This window comes from Aulostomus chinensis, chromosome 1 (assembly GCF_037954235.1).
Source record: "Aulostomus chinensis isolate RoL2024-O1b breed Wild chromosome 1, RoL_Achi_v1.0, whole genome shotgun sequence".
In the NCBI taxonomy this organism is placed as follows: domain Eukaryota; kingdom Metazoa; phylum Chordata; class Actinopteri; order Syngnathiformes; family Aulostomidae; genus Aulostomus; species Aulostomus chinensis.
The window spans coordinates 50695600-50706833 of NC_141320.1; the positions used below are offsets into that span (position 1 = coordinate 50695600).

The following is an 11234-nucleotide window of genomic DNA, read 5'->3' on the forward strand; positions in this document are numbered from 1 at the left end:
TTCACAATCTTATCCAGGTCATATGACTCAGGAGTAGCGTGGCCGTCTGGCAACCAAAGGGTGGCTGGTTTGATCCTCACTTTCTCCAGTGACCATGTCAAAGTGTCCTTGAGTAAGATACTGAACCCCTAAATACTTCTGATGAGTAGGTTGGCTCCTTGCATGGCAGCCTTCAGCATCAGTGTGTGAGTGTGTGTGAATGAGAGGACATTGTTCAGCTCCTTGAGGGCTGCTGAGGTAGAAAGGCTCTGTACAAACTGAGTCCTTTTACCATTTCTTTCCTGCTTCTAGCAGCGCTGTTGTCACTTCCTGTGACCGTGGAGGGAAGGGGTCCCCCTTCAGAATAAGTTTGATATCATTGTTACTTCCTCTTCAACATGCCTTTAGCAGACCAACTCAGAGAGCAGCACAGTGAGGTAGTGTGGCCGAGCGGTCTAAGGCGCTGGATTAAGGCTCCAGTCTCTAAGGAGGCGTGGGTTCAAATCCCACCACTGCCATCATGTCCCAGGTCACTGGAGAGGTGTGGCTCTCACAGCCTTTCCTTTCACTTCCACAGGTATCTTCAAACCTGTGACCAAAAGAAGAAGTAGGTCCTGAAAACTCTCCAGCTGGTCCAGAACGCTGCGGCCCGCGTGTTGACTAGAACTAGTAGACAGTACTCCTGTACTGGCTTCTCTGCATGGCTCCCTATCACATTCAGAATAGAATTCTAAATTCTCCTTCGACCATCAAAGTCTTCAACAGTCAGGCTCCTTCCTACCTGACAGAGCTCCTAGTCCCCTATTATCCAGCTAGAACCCTTCGCTCCCAGGATGCAGGGTTACTGGTGGTTCCTAGAGTTCTAAAAGTAGACTGGGAGCCAGAGCCTTCAGCTATCAGGCTCCCCTCCAGTGGAACCGTCTCCCAGTTTCAGTCCAGGATGCAGACACCCTCTCGACCTTTAAGAGCAACCTTTTTGATCAGGCTTATAGTTGGGCTGCTTAGGGTGGCCCTTAGATATGCTGCTATAGGCTTAGGCTGCTGGGGGATCTCCCATGGTGCACTGGGCTTCTCTCTACTCCTCTCTGTCCTCCTTTATTTGTCATTTATAAATCATACTCAGATGTGTCACTAACTCCCTCTCCCTTCATCCCAGATGTCGGTGCTGCTGGAGGAGGCTGCAGACCTGAAGAGGCTCAAGCTGCCACCCGTAGCTCCACCTGCTCATCGTCTGTCCATCAGTCTCTTCCCTTCTCTCTCTCTTTATCTCTGTCCCTCTCTTTCCTTCTGTATATCTGTCTTCCTCCATTCTCTGTCTTTGTCTCTGCCCCGCTCTCCTGCTCTCTTTCCCCCCAACCGGTCAAAGCAGAAGGCCGTCCCCACTGATCCTGGATCTGCTCGATGTTCCTGCCTGTTAAAAGGAAGGTTTTTGTCACCACTGTTGAAGGATGTGCTGCTGGTAGAGAACTGTTGGGTGGAGGTTCATTGAAGGAGTTTGGTGCTGGACCTGCTCTACTAGTAAAGAGTCATGAGAGAACTTTGTTGTGATTTGGTTCAATACAAATAAAACTGACTTGACTTGACTACATCTATATACATGTACATCTCTATAGGTTTATCTTTACATCTCTATAACAACATCTTGTCTTATTATGGCAAAAGGTTTCTGAGGTTTGTACAGTAACTTGGGGGGGGGGGTACCACAGCATTAGCTGTTTCCCATGGACTCTGCATCATTCACAACTCCTAAGCAGGTTACTAAAACAATATTATGAAGAATAATAATCATTTACAATATTTTCATAAAGCAGCAAACCGACAGATCCTTGTCCCTGATTCTTCTCTCTCTCTGCCCTCCATGCAGGTCCTACCTCAGACGGTGCTCACAGTGGTTCTCAGTGAGCTCAGGGAGCTTGTGAGGATAACCAGACACATGAAAAACTAGAGGGAACATTGGCTGGAGCTCAGTGTCTCCTGATGTACATGGCAGGGCAGCTGCTGCTGATGTCATCAAAATGAGCCCTGGAATCACAAGGTTTGCTGTGACGAGAGGCACTGACATCAAGACATGTTTGGAGCTGTTTATGGTTGATGGTTCTGTTCATGCCACTGTCACTAAAAAGAGTCAGCATTGCTGTGACAAACCTCAAAGGAAAAAAAGTCCATGGTGACAAGTGGAAAGACATTGATGAGGGACACCTGGATGCTTCTGTTGGTGTTCTTCTTCTTCCTGGAGTGTTCAGATCCTGCAGTGAGGCCACTGATCGTCTCTGGGACGCATCGACAGGCAGAAATATTTTCCGGGCCACAAGGCCACTTCAGAACTTTCAACGAACATCAAGAGTCCTCAGATTTGACGACAGAGACACCGGAGCAAGAACTGACAAGCTTGCCCCCATTGGGGATGTCTGGGAAAGATGGGTGCAGCTCCTTGCACCAACATTCAACCCAGGGCCAGAGGTGAGAGTGGATGAACGTCTTGTCCCTTTCTGAGGAAAATGCCCCTTCCAGCAGTCCATGCCCAGTAACCAGGAAGGACGGCAGAGCAGAGTTTGTGTTCTGGCCTGTACTGCTTTTCATTTAGTGTTTATATTAAAGTTCTGTTGCTGAAAAAAAGACTTTTATGCCAAACCCAAAGGTTCATTTTATCATTTTTTTAATTGAAATCGAGGGTTTACTGACTAAAAAAAGGTCCAGAGTCCCACAACAAAATATTCAAATCAATATTTCCATGGATAAGGAAGCCTACCAAGGAAACCAAGAGATGGAAACAACTTGGATGATAGAAAATTGTTTTTAGTGAATTTTACAGCTGATTGAAGATGTGGGTCAAAACTGACCGTTACCATAGAGATGGGAACAGAAAACTCAAATGGAAGCTCAAAAGGGGACTTAGCTCCAATGGTAGAGTGCTAGCTTAGCATGTGAGAGGTAGAGGGATCCATGCCCTCCTTCTCAGAATACTTCAGCTTGGTCTGTTGATCAGAGGAGCTGCTGGGTGATGAATGCTGATGTTTGTCCACTGCTGTGATAAAGTGTCCCCTGTTACTGAGATGAGGATGAACACCTGCTCAGGTCAAAGCTGCAATCAAACCAGGGACTCTGAACCTCCCACACAGTGAAGGAGTTTGTCCTGCAGGTTGATGGACGCTTATTAAGTTCTATCTTTGATCAAATATAAGAAATGTAAAATAATTCAACATTGATTGCATTTCCCTCCTTTCTTTGGTGCCCTCAGACTTTCTGAGAACTGTAGGAGGAACTGCTCTCTGTTCTGTGTTTGTTCTGCTCAGTGTAGGAAGAAACGAAGGAACGGAGCTCTAAGTTTTCCAGTTCCTACATCAGTGAACAGACTTTCTGTGCTGCAAGGAACCAAAGCTACTAAGGAGGATTACAGTTTGTCCTTGCAGGAGTCAGTGACTTAATAGAGTCAAACAAAGGGTTGAACCTGAATGAGACAGTCACCCTTCAACATGGGGCCATGGCAGAGTGAACCAAGAACACTACAATGGGGGTGAGAGTGGAGCCATGATGGACTCACAGTTCATCACCTCCACCATCATGTGGACCACCTGATCACCTCTCCCTCAACCTCTAAATAACTCATTCCCTGACCGGGAATCGAACCCGGGCCGCGGCGGTGAGAGCGCCGAATCCTAGCCACTAGACCATCAGGGACCACACTGAGCTCTCCAACAAAAGAGACTATAGACAATGACTCAAGAACACAGGACTCTGTGGTCTCAGCTTGAGATGCAGAGGGTCCACCAAGACCACCACACACCTCAGCCTCCTAAAGACAGTCCACCCCCAGGATCCTGCCCCCCTCTGCTCCAACTCAGCCCTCCATTCATAACTGACTTTGTCTCAGTCTCTTCACAATGCCAGTCACTGAAACACTGACAATGTGATGGGGGTTTCCTGTCTTTACTGCATTTTCTTCAAAGGATCCCGTGTGTCTTCTTTCTCTCTGTCTGTACTGGAGTGTGGTACCAGACCCAGCTTGAACGGGTGACTGTGTCTGAGTGGGTCGAGGCTGGGCTGCAGGTATTGGGAGGTTAGAACCCATCTGTGAGGCTCCAGGTGGAGCGATCACCTGTGAGGGTCCAGGGACAGCAGGAAGCTGCACAGATGGTAAAGACATGGAGGGGAGACAGGTGGTGCTGGAGCAGTGACAGGAAGTGTCTGGCATTTTGGTTCATCCTGTGAGCTGACGTGAGGTTGTGGTTTTGCCTCCAGCCTCACCTCCTCATCAGTGTTCAAAAGGTTCAAAGGTGAAAAAATGGGATTCAACCAAACAGCTGGAATGAAGAGTTGGTAACACTTGCAGAGCTGCAGGGAGCTGGACAGGTCTCACCGTGGGGGGATTTGTCCCACAGATCCTGCTGAAGTGGCTCCTTCTCCTGAGACCTGCAATGCTGGCTGGACCTTTGGAAAAAGAACACAACAAATCTTCATAAACATTTACTTCAGCAGGAACACACAAGAAGGTGGGACTGGTTCCTTTTTCATGTTCACTATTTTGTCGTCTTGGTTCATGTTTTGGTTGTCAAAGTTAATTCTGAATATTTGTGGAAAGTTCGCCTGCCTTTACTTGTACCAATACTTCCTTTAGTAACAAATTAAAAAGCTCAAGCTAAACTTCAGTCAGGACAACCATTCTTTCTCATTCTTAGGCCTCTGTTTTATGTCCATGACCATCCTGTCTGTCACCTTTGGTGATGGAGACATCGGTTGATGACATCAGCAACGGTCCTCAACCCAACTGCCTCTGCCAGAAGTGAGCTGTCATCTGTCTCAGGGGACACAGTCGGGTGGACCGGGGCGGATGAGGGCCTGCTGCTTCCTTGAAATATTTCTAAACATTTCAGTTGCAACTGTATAGTGATGGTGGGTCAGTTTAGAGCTGTCAATCAATGTTAATAATTGATCTTAGCATCTGGAGATTATTTTAGGAACACAAATACTTTTACTTCATTCTGAGGATGAGCAGACGTTCAATATAATTCTCATTTCCTGGTCAAAGACTCCTGCTAGTCAGAGAGGATCTGGACTGGATTGGAAAGCTTCTGAGAGGGAAACCTTCACTCTGGACTGGACTGAGAACGGAGCAGCCTCAGCTTCCTGGAGCCTGACTTGCCTCTGTGGTCTAAGGTTGTGAGGGCTGAAGTCACAGTGAAACTCCTGAGATCACAGAGCCTTTGAGATCACAGGCTGACTTCCTTTTTTCCCTAAAATGAAGAATAAAAATGTTGTGTCTGTGTTTGTGTTGCTGCATCAGTTAAACAGTGACTCTGACAGAGGGGATGTAGCTCAGTGGTAGAGCGCATGCTTTGCATGTATGAGGCCCTGGGTTCAATCCTCTGCATCTCCAGCTGGTCCTTTGGAGCCTTCATCTTATCAGCTAAATTGATCCATAAATGTGACAACAGTTGATAACAAACTACCAGAAGAGAAACCAGTCTGTTGCATATCAAAGTATTTGTAGCAGGCTCAGTGTGACTGTGAGCCTTCATAGCCAGCATGAAGGAGCTGGTTTTCATCTTTGCTGGGGAAATCCCACACACAGCTGCTCTCAGTTCCAAAAGTGTGTGTCCTAACTCCTCCGTCCTCCTGCTGCCCTCAGAATACAGACACAATTCAACCTGGCAAGTTTGGAGCATAGAAGTGCTCCTGAAGAGATGTGTGTCAGCCCACAGCTGTCTGTTCTTACCTGGAACCTCAAGATGAAACTGCTTCCACAGACTGGAAATGAATCTGATGTTGACTTTTGGACAAATCACCTGTTCATCAGTTCATCATCACTTCCATCCATTTTCTACTGCTTATCTTGTTATAGAAAGGAGTCTATCTGCTGTGTGACTGAGGCAGTTACTGTGAGCTGCTGCATGTCTCAGTGTGTGTGTGTGGGGGGGGGCTGTGTGTGTGAGACTGGTCAGCTGCCAAGGATTATTGATGAGATCAATCATGATCAGCTCAGAGATCACGGCACAGAAGAAGGAGACTTTTTGATTTTTGGGGGTTCAGTTTCTAAGTCAGACACATCATCACAATTTGAAGTTTTCCTCCAGTAAAAACAAAACAACACAAAACCAAACAAAAACATGATTTGACTTTTGATGTCTACATTTTTTTGAAATTGTGAGTCCAACAAGCAGGAGGCCGTTTGAGCTTGGAAACTGTGAAGCATCACCAGTAACTGCTGGTTAATTTACAGGTGTTTCCTCCAAAAAGTTTAAATTGAACTCAATGCTGAATCCCTCGTCGTCATCACTGAGCTGCAGAATTGGTCCATGCAGGAGGCTGAGCAGGTCTTCCTCTCTGGTCCAGTGTCTCAGCACAGGTCAGAGTAGAGAATTAAAACATGAACACAAATCTTTATCAGCTGTTTACTGATATCAGTGACTACCTTCAAGTAAGAGTGTTAGTGAATGGACCCTTTTTAAAGTTTATGTTATAATGTTTGAAAAATGATGCTCACAAAAACACAATAAAAGTGTTTGTGGTGAAATGATTCCAGTAGATTTTATTGCCATTTTAAGAGTTCAAGCATATTTTGATGACATTGTTTGATGTCATGACTCACAGTTACTTTAGCAGGACCATCAGGACATGAAATCTTTCTCATCATCCCATATCGACCCTAAACCCCTCACACAGAACCAGGAGCCCTCAACTGAAGGAACCTTTAAAACTGAGAAGTTGGACAGAAAGCAGTATTTTGGTGGAACGAACCTTTAAAACTATAAATTAGAAAGTATTTTGGTGGAACGAAACTTTAAAACTATAAATTAGAAGGTATTTTGGTGGAATGAACCTTTAAAACTATAAATTAGAAAGTATTTTGGTGGGATTGGAATAAACCTTTTATACAGTAGTTAGAAACTAAAGGACAGGAAGTAGTATTTTGGTGGTTACTGTAGTTAGAAAGTAGTATTTTGCTATCATCTAATTCGATAGGTGCCGCTGTCACCAAAAAACTAAAGTCCAGGACTGCATTTTATCATCCAATACAGTAGGTGGTGCTGTGGGGTCCTGGAACTGCAGCTCTCTGGTGCTGCAGGATCTCCTCTTGAAAAGCCTCACACTTCAGAGTCGTTCCACAATCTAGGAGCAGAAACCAAAGTCTCCTACGACAAGGATGGGATTGGAACCCACGCCTGCAGAGCTCAATGGATCAGCAGTCCATCACCTTAAACACTCAGCCACCGCGTCTCCTGACCACCATGATGTGCTGCTTTCTCTGAGCCTTTGAAACAGTGAACTCTTTGGAGCCCAGTTGTCAGAAATGGACCCAGCAGGAGCCACTGAACACAACTCTGACATCATCAGGCTTCTTCCCAGCAGCTTGGTGCTCCAGAAGGAAGAATCCAGACCATCGCTACATCATCAGAGTGAACACCAGCTGATGTTGACCAGTTGAACAAGCCTTTGACTGCTAAATGACATCCAAGCTCAGATTCTCTTGTCCTGGTAGAACAAGTCAATGTTGAAGAAGATGAGAGCACCAGTCTCTTTCATCCAATGCTGGAACAGCGTTAGACTGAAGGTCTGAAGGTCCCTGGTCTGGTCCAGGTTTCAACAGGGGACCAGCATCAGCCAACATTTAAATGTGGACAGCAGTGGAGGTGAAGCCCACATCAAGGAAACCAGCCTCCTATCACTGTCCTGTGCTGAGTTTCTTTAAAAAATGTGAGACAACCTCAAGAGTTTCTGTTTCCTGTGTTGGACTTTGCCTCAGAGAATCAGAGCCAATCAAAAGCTTGTTGGTCTTGGATGCTGGTCATCAGGAGCAATGAGGGGCTCAGTGTCTTGCTCAAGGACACTTCAACATGGTCACCAGCTGAAGTGAGAACTGAACCAGCAACTCTGCTGGACGTCCACTCTGCCTCCAGGCCGTGCCCCCCTAACCTGAATCATCATGATGTCATTATTTGTTGCTTTAATTCACCAAATGTGTGACGTGGTGAGTTTGTCAGGAGTTTAAAGACCAAAGTTGTGAACCCACAGAGAAGTAAACCTGTCAAAGCTGCTTCACTTGATTAGTGAAACTGAGGAACTGATAGAAGAGCAACAAAGAAAATGGAGTCAGAAGGTCGTCTTCTTCACTGCTCAGTCACAACACTGGCACACACACACACACACACACACACACACACACACACACAAATAGTTAGTCTTTGAGAGAGGACAAAAATATTTGACTGTGCTGACATGAACTTTCATTGTCTAATTTCAGTCTCCTACAAAAGTGTGTGAATGTGGTCGTTGTGGCCGAGTGGTGAAGGCGATGGACTAGAAATCCATTGGGGTCTCCCTGCTCAGGTTGGAGTCCTGCCAACAACGTTGAACTGTTGACAATTTAAATTTGACTCATTTTTCCTCCACACTGTCCTTCATCACAGCATTTAACATCAGGACTGCTCCCAGATCAGCTCCATGACCTCATCCCTGCACCAGAGTCCCACCCAAGTTCTTCAGAAACAGACAAGCATAAATATATAATATGTATATAATGTGAACACACCTGTACAGGTGTGTTAATGTGCTTAATAATAGAGAATGAGTGAAGGGTGCGTTCAGAGTGGAGTGCAGTACCACAGTCAGGCCAGCAGGTGGGGCTTTCGTTGGTGCTGTCTACCTAATTGCGGTATCTGTGCTCTGCCAGCAGAGGTCGTGCTTCACCACCAATCTTCTCGGGTGTCTGAGTGGTGCCGCCATGTTCAGGTTGTAGCAGGAGGACGTAGGTGTAGGTTTCCGCTTGGCAATTTGGATGTAGCGAAAGTCACGTTATGAATGGAGGGCTGAGTTGGAGCAGAGGGGGGCAGGATCCTGGGGGTGGACTGTCTTTAGGGGGCTGAGGTGTGTGGTGGTCTTGGTGGACCCTCTGCATCTCAAGCTGAGACCACAGAGTCCTGTGTTCTTGAGTCATTGTCTATAGTCTCTGTTGTTGGAGTGGTCAGTGTGGTCCCTGATGGTCTAGTGGCTAGGATTCGGCGCTCTCACCGCCGCGGCCCGGGTTCGATTCCCGGTCAGGGAACGAGTTATTTAGAGGTTGAGGGAGAGGTGATCAGGTGGTCCACATGATGGTGGAGGTGATGAACTGCGAATCCATCATGGCTCCACTCTCACCCCCATTGTAGTGTTCTTGGTTCACTCTGCCATGGCCCCATGTTGAAGGGTGACTGTCTCATTCAGGTCTAACCCTTTGTTAGTCACTGACTCCCAAACTCTGTAATCCTCCTTCGTAGCTTTGGTCATTGATGATCTGCAATGGTTCGTGGGGGGTGGAGCCTATCCCAGCAGCCTTCAGGTGAGGGGCGGGGTTTATCCTGGACAGGTCACCAGTCCATGGCAGGGCCAACACATAGAGACAGATTGATGATAAAAATGTTCATCCCCAGTTTGAAGTTAGAGACAGGATTTAAGTGTGGAAGGTTTTTGTATCTTCAATTTAATTCTGAGTGTTGTAAACTGTTTCTAACAAACTCTACTGTTCAACAGTTCAAGTGTTTCTAATGAAGCTGAATGTTCTCCTCTACTTTCCTCAATTAGGTTCCTTTCATGTCCTCCTGAGATCAAAGACAGAATTCTAGGTACAAATAAATACACTATCAAAGCCCCCTGATGACATCATCATCAATTCTGACTTTGATCTGGAGGCTCTTGCTTTCTTGCTTCAGATAAAATCCGTTGTTCCAGGGAAAAATCTGCATACAAACACAAACACAAACACACGCACGCACGCACGCACGCACGCACACACAAACACACACACACGCACATATTATCACTTGTTTCTTTTGGTTAGATAACCGTTATACCAACGTGTTGCTGATTGATGGATGCACTGTTCATAAATATATTTTTATTATAAGAGAGAAGTCGTAGTGTCTTTTGTGTACCAACTTGTGGTCACGTGTCTCAGCAATAGCCAGTGCTCTGATCTCATCCTCCAACATCAGAGCTGTCCCTTGGTCGTTAATGTTACAGAATATTGACTGTTAGTAGATAAACTCTGTTAGAGACTGGTAACTGTTACAAGTTTGGTCGTTTTTTAGTTTCCCTGAACTCATCAGGGTGGTGCCCCGAATAAATAATATTTAATATTAATTAGTAATTTATTTAATAATCGATAATTATATCCATAATTATCGATTCATTATTTTTGACCAGTTCGCTCTTCAGCACACAACATATGGTTTGTATTAACATGCAATGTAGTGCAAATACATTGTTTCACAATGTAGATTTATAAAGCAGCAACTTCAAACACACAGACTGTATCCATTCCAACACTGTGGTACACGATGGTGTACAACATGGACATACAGAATGACCACGAGAGCCAACATGTTATGTTTCTCTCAATAACAGTTCTAACAGTTAACCACATTTAGTGCAAACAGTAATCACACTGATATATTTCTCTAGTGTTGGGAGGACCAACATAAATAAACATTGAACAAAAAAAAAAAACAACACCTGAGCAGTGCAGTGGTCTGGTCTCTCTAAACTCACCAGAGCTTGCTATCTAATAGCATTTTACAACCCTGGTACACTTTTTTTTTTTCCTTCATCAAACCATTAACATGAGCCTGAGCAGTGCACTGGTCTCTGCAACTGTGTTAATAACATCATCGTTTTCCAGGGACATGTGTGGAACTGGACAACGATGATGTGGAACTGGGTCTTCGTAATCTTCACTGGCACTGCTGGTCTGCTGAGAGGCTGCAGCCATCTGCTGTGAAGCTAAGACAGAAGTTTCTCACATGAGTGCCAAACTTTTAAGAAGAGACAACTTTTGACTGTCAGTGAGTGGCTGACGTTAGCCAAAAAACGATACAATAACAGTGCGGCGTAACATTAGCGTTAGCACTTAACAGCTACTGGCTAGACTAGCCAGTAGCCAAACACAGTCACAGATAGCCAAAGTTTGTCAGGCTGCACGGTTATAGCTGCTAGTACAGCCTGAGCTAACATTAACGTTAGCTTAGCTAAGTTAACACAGGATAAGTTTACTATTTACCTGTCCCCTCTTGTTGGACATGCTTGGGGAAGAACGTGTCGAGTTTTGGAAATTTGGCTGCAGTTGCCTCAGCTGCTTTTCTTTTGCGGAGTCTCTCTTTTTCGGCTCCTCCTTTCTCCTTCCTCTTACTGGGCAACATTCTTCATGGCTTCTGACTGCAAGGCGGCCGCTGAGTGGTGGCACTACAACTAGATGGGTCTGTTTCTCATTTTAACAGAAAAACAAA

The 11234-nt window shown here is 45.5% G+C and overlaps 3 non-coding genes across 3 annotated transcripts; 2 read left to right on the forward strand and 1 right to left on the reverse strand.

Moving 5' to 3' along the window:
* Positions 1-415: 415 nt before the first annotated feature.
* Positions 416-497, forward strand: trnal-aag (transfer RNA leucine (anticodon AAG)). Its single transcript has one exon. It is a non-coding gene; the product is annotated as a tRNA-Leu (tRNA).
* Positions 498-3585: 3088 nt separating this feature from the next.
* trnae-cuc (transfer RNA glutamic acid (anticodon CUC)) lies at positions 3586-3657 on the reverse strand. Its single transcript has one exon. It is a non-coding gene; the product is annotated as a tRNA-Glu (tRNA).
* Positions 3658-8947: 5290 nt separating this feature from the next.
* On the forward strand, positions 8948-9019 carry trnae-cuc (transfer RNA glutamic acid (anticodon CUC)). The gene has a single exon. It is a non-coding gene; the product is annotated as a tRNA-Glu (tRNA).
* Positions 9020-11234: the final 2215 nt, after the last annotated feature.